Genomic DNA, 6,000 nt, shown 5'->3' on the forward strand with positions numbered 1-6,000 from the left:
ACCAGGCATCTGTAACACCTTGTCCATCCTCCCAGAGGTCTCAGTTCAGGACAATTGCTCTAATTACTGAATTTCACAGATGCAGTTTTGTCTGCTAGCAGTGGAAGTAGTGGGGGGAGTTCTTTTCCCCTCTGCATTAAATTGTGAGGATTTATTTGTTCCTGTAATTTTTAAAATGAGTAGTTGCTTCCTTCAGTTACCTCATTTCATCAGATTACTACCCAGGCAGAAGTTTATGCATTCTGTGTGCCACTGGTGGGCTGCAAAGCTAAGGGGAGTCCTTTCTCAGACCCAGCCCCCCTGTTCTCCTGAGCCTCCCTCTGGTCCAGCTGCACAAGGTGCCACGCTGTGTCCCAGAAAACGGATCCCACAGGCAAACACCTACTGTGGAAAAGGGGTGACATGTTTTGCCATCTATGAAGAACTCCTTATTTCATCCAGTGTTGATGACTAGAAGAACAGTTCAGACAATCCCATCTGCAGAAAAAAGAATTTCTTGTGTCAGAGGTGGAGTCAAACATGAGGAAAGCTGTGCAGGACAGCTCTGTAGGCAGCCAGGCATGGGTCAGTGTCTTTGGCTCACTCTGGTACAGCACAGCAACCTGAAGGTACCAGGCATGACAGGACCTGCTGGTCAGAACTGAGGTACAATTCTCAGGAAAGCTCAGGATTATTCTACATCTCAGGGTCATTTTGCTCCCTCTGTGCAGAGGGTGTATCTATATAGAGTCTACTTTGGAGAATGGGCATTGGAATCTCAACAAACCACACAAGAAAAAACATAGGTAATGGAGTTTGTATAGCCAGATCTACAAATAAATATATAAAATATATTCTATAGGTATCATATGTTATACATAGTTTATAAGATATACAGCATGCACAATATATTATATTGTGTCTATATATATTATTGTAAATATGATATGATATGATATGATATGATATGATATGATATGATATGATATGATATGATATGATATGATATGATATAATATAATATAATATAATATAATATAATATAATATAATATAATATAATATAATATAATATAATATAATATAATATAATATAATATAATATAATATAATATAATATTTATTAGATACTGTCTTTAACACGTTAAATTTAGCATATGTGCTATATATAATACAACATATAGTGTATGTTATATATAAGATAACATATATTTAGGGCTGTTGTGAACAACCAGAAATGAGCTTTTACTTACACAGCACTTCCAAGTTCTGGCAAAAAAACCAAACCAAACCAAACTACCTAACATGTACTCCAGCAAAGCTTTTTCTTTCTTTTCATTAGGGTGCATAGATCAATATTAAATTACGATTCTTATGATTATTTTAAAAATAAAATAATGTATCATATTTAGATATTAGTGTAGAACCGTCCAGGAGAAGAAGTAACTTTTGACTTGGTTCTAAGTATTCGAACCAAGGAATAACTGAATAACTTAAAAACTTGACGAAAAATAATTTAAAAGGTCAGAATAGAACTAAAAACTACAGGAGTTAGAGTTTTTCAGGTATGCAGAAGGCTCTGTAAGGACGCTACTTTCAGACACAGCAGATCATCTTTATGTATTCCTGTTTCACAGAAACGCCTGAGAAATGGCAAAAGGAAGGCAGCACATTGAGAGAGAGTGAAAAGGGCAGTTGCTATAAACAAGGAGGAATCTTTAAGTAAGTTAAAGTTGTGTTCAAATGAGTAAATTATAAAGGATCATAAAATTCAGCAGGTTAAATGTGAAAGCACAGTAAGGCAGGCCAGGAAGTGTTTGAGCATTAGTTTGCAAAAAGTGTGGACACTAAGAATAATCCTTATTCATAGAATCATAGAATCATTTTGGTTGGAAAAGACCTTTAAAATCATCAAGTCCAACCATTAACCCAACACTGTCAAATTCTCCTCTACCCCATGTCCCTGAGAACCTCATCTCTTGTCTGTTCAACCCCTCCAGGGATGGTGACTCCACCACTGCCCTGGGCAGCCTGTTCCAATGCCTGACAATCCTTTGGGGAAGAAATTGTTCCCAACATCCAACCTCAACCTCCCCTGATGCAACTTGAGGCCGTTTCCTCTCATTCTGGCACTTGTTCCTTGGGAGCAGAGCCTGACCCCCCGGCTCCAAGCTCCTTTCAGGCAGTTCAGAGATCAGAAGGTCTTCCCTCAGCTCCTGTTCTCCAGGCTGAAACCCCCAGGTCCCTCAGGTGCTCCCATCACACTTGTGCTCCAGCCCCTTTCCCAGCTCCGTTCCTTCCTCTCAACTCGCTCCAGCACCACAAGGGCTTTCTTGGTGTGAGGGTCCCAAAACTGCCCCCAGGATTCGAGGTTTGGCCTCCCCAGTGCCCAGCACAGGGGACGGTCACTGCCCTGGGCCTGCTGGCCACACCAGTGCTGGTACCAGCCAGGAGGCTGGTGACCTGTTGGCCACCTGGGCACATACTGGTTCATATTCAGCTGTCAGCCAACACCCCCAGGTCTTTTTCTGCTGGGCAGCTTTCCAGCTTTTCCAGCCTTTTCAAAATGCCAAGACCAGGAAAAGAATATGCAGGGCCAATACGGGATTTTCCTTAAGCTTCCTATGCATATATAGATTTGAAGGTGATCAACATTTGGGAAACTTTTGAAAATACTTCTGATAAAAATTGAGAAAACTACAGACTGATAAACCTCACATTTGCACACTGCACATAGTGGAAATTACAATAATACAGACAGATTTTGAATATATGTTATGTTGGGAAGTATGATTTTGGTAAAGTCAGGGCTCACAGAACTACTGAAGACCTCCTAAGGAGTCAGCAGGCATGAAGATCGGGGAATATAGCTGACCTTCATGTTACTTGAATTTCTGAAAACATTCCACTAGGTTCCTCATCAAAAAGTCTTAAATAAATTTAGCCAGCATAGAAGGAAAAGAAAAAGTCTATTTATGGCTAAAGCATGTTCAGGGATGTTAGGAGTGGCTGTTGCCTCTTGCAGCTCCAGCCCCAGACCCCTCCTGCCCATCCACTGAGGCACCCAGTGCCTGGGGACCCAGTGGGGATGTGTCTGCCACCTTCCCATGTGCAGGTTCAGCCAGTAGCAAAGCTGAGCAGGTGTCCTAAAGACACACACACAGACACAGACCCGACAGGTCACACGCACTGCCACCGAGGAGGTGCTGCCTTCAGCAGAGACTGACAGAGACAACAGGTCCCCAGTGCATGCACACACATGGGACTCTCTGGATGCACACACAAGATTCTCTGCTTGCACACACACACGAGACCCTGGATGCACACACACACACACAAGACTCTCTGCATGCACAAACAAGTGAGATTCTCTGGATGTACACACACACATGAGACTCTCTGCATGCACATACATGGGACTCTCTGGATGCACACGCAAGACTCTCTCTCTCTGGATGCACACACACTTGCTGGATGCACACACAAGTGAGACTCTCTGGGTGCACACGTGACACTCTCAGGGTGCATACACGTGAGCCTCTCTCTCTGGGTGCACACAGACACTTGCAGCCCCTCTGTCTGCCCAGTTGCCTCCCCCATCCTCAGGGTCTGTCTACTTGCTGGCTGGTCCAGCGTGATGCAGCGCACTCATCCAACAGCACTCAGCTCTCGGGTGGCTCTGGATAACAGCATGGATCCTTGCCTGCCTGATACGCCCGCCATCCCAGCCTCTCCCACTCACCAGCAAGTACAGCTGGAAGTTTTCCAGCAACCGAGACATGCACACCCACTTTGGGGAAGATAGAGACACTGGTCTCCCTCAGCAGCCAGCACCAGGCACACGAGCTGTAACCTGCCGTCCCGCTCTGGCTGCTGGTGCCAGAGCAAGTTTTCAGGACACACTCTGTTTCCACTGCAGCAGCCGGCAGCCCAGACCTCCTGCCGCTCCAGCAGGTGACATGGAGACCTCACTGGCTGCAGTTGCTGGGAACACAGGCCAGGGGTCCTACAGTTCCAGGTGACGCCATTTGCTGGTACCAAATCCACTCACACAGGACTCTCAGTAGCTGGCACTTCATTCTTACAACACACATACACATGGGATAGGTAGTGAGATTACAAAGAGAGATAGTTAAGGGAAGATTTAATAAAATAGAATTTTATAAGAAGACTGAGGCAATCAATGCTGGGATAAGTCAGACAAGTGTACTGCCTGCACTCTTTCACACAACTGCTCCATTTTATACCCCATTCTGCCTATTCCTCCTTTGTTCCCCGAGACACCCTTCCCCTGCACATTCCTTCATAGTTTGCACAGCTACACAGATCCCTTCCCAACGTTCTGGACCCGCAGGTTTGCACCCTTATCAGTTACGAAGTCCCAGTTTGCCTGCAGCTTGTTGAGAGCCAGCTTGTTTCTTGTCTTTGTTGCTGTTACGTTTGCTTGTCAAGTTTGTATCTCCATGTTTTTTGTTTACGGCTTCTCACTTTTTTCTTGGTATCCCATCTGACAAGTCCTTTGACCAGATAATCGTACTGAAATAAACATTCCTTCATCAATGAGGGTGACGGACCGAGTTCGTGTCTCACTGCTGCCTCTCTTACCATTTGTCAGTCAGGTCCGTGTCTCTTGTTTATGACTTCCTCCATTTCTTGTTCTCACTTTTTGCATTGAAAAGGTTCTTGACTGGATATCCTTAAAGGACCAGAAACTTTCCTTCCACATGCCCTTACAAAAATATATTTTTTAAATTTCTAAACAAAACATTGTTATAGTGGTGTGGTCACCCATGGAACCTCGAAGACTTATGTGTTGGGACTCTTGCCATTCCAGGTACCCATCAAGGATTTGAAAAAGGAGAGGAACACTGAAATGGAAAATGGTGCTGCTGATAGGAAGTTATTTATGGGACCGAAGGAATTTCAGATATGCTCATGGTAGATAAATGTAAAATGATACAGACAAGAGTAGCAGACCAATAACTATACACAAAGATGAACTTTGAGTTGATCATTACATCCCAGGAATCATATTTTGTTATCACAGATAATACATGAAAATTTTAATTTCGGTGTTCAGAGGCAGTCAAAACAGAGTGCCAGAAAATATCAGGAAGAGAGAACAGAACTTATACTCTCATCTTTATGCAAGAGTGTGAGCCGCTTTACGATTCTGACTCTTGCCACAACACCAAGACACGGTACAAAGTATCCAAAGAGGAACATACAGCTTGGAAAAAAAATAGCAAGTGGACATTAAGACATTTTTCTCTAAAATCATTGACACAAAGAGGATAACTAGGACTGATAGTTCACTGCCTCTTCCTATTCAGGCAGTAGGGACAATAAATGAAGTTAGTACATACCAGGTTGAAAACAAGCAAACCGAAGTGATGCTTCATAGTGTAAGAAACTAAGTTGTGGTTCCCAACACATTCAAAAATCAACTGGTCAAGTTAGTCAAAGAGACATCCTTGAAGCATTATTTAATACAAAGCCATCACCTCCAGCTCAGGAAACTTTCAAATTAGAAAAAAAAAAAAAAAAAAAAAGGAGGACAGGGAAAAGAAAAAAAATGGAAAAGAAAAAAACCCACTGCATTATTGGTAAATGTCTGTTGTTGAACCCTTCTGTCGCTTTCTTCGTTGCAACTGCCATAAGCAGGATACCATTCTAGATGGACCCTTGAGCTGACCTCGTACAAGACTTGTTACTTCTGTGGCAAAATGAGGTTTAGCTGCCAGTGCTGCAAAGGGCCTGGTTGGCTGCCACATGAATGTTGGATGAAAATCTCAACCTTCACCTTCTTGTGCCCATATTCTCACTCCCATCATTCTTCATCCAGGATCTCCAACAAAAGATTTCTCTCTTTCTTTACTTTTCCACTGCACATGCCTCAACAGGGCAATAATCTCAGTTAGTTATTCTGAACTCTGCTTTATGCAATCCAACAAAAGCAACAGCTGTAATCGTTACTGAATTCTGTCATCAGTATGGGGGCACAAGTTCGGTCAGCTGTTAT

Source organism: Patagioenas fasciata, chromosome 6 (genome assembly GCF_037038585.1).
Source record: "Patagioenas fasciata isolate bPatFas1 chromosome 6, bPatFas1.hap1, whole genome shotgun sequence".
NCBI lineage: Eukaryota > Metazoa > Chordata > Aves > Columbiformes > Columbidae > Patagioenas > Patagioenas fasciata.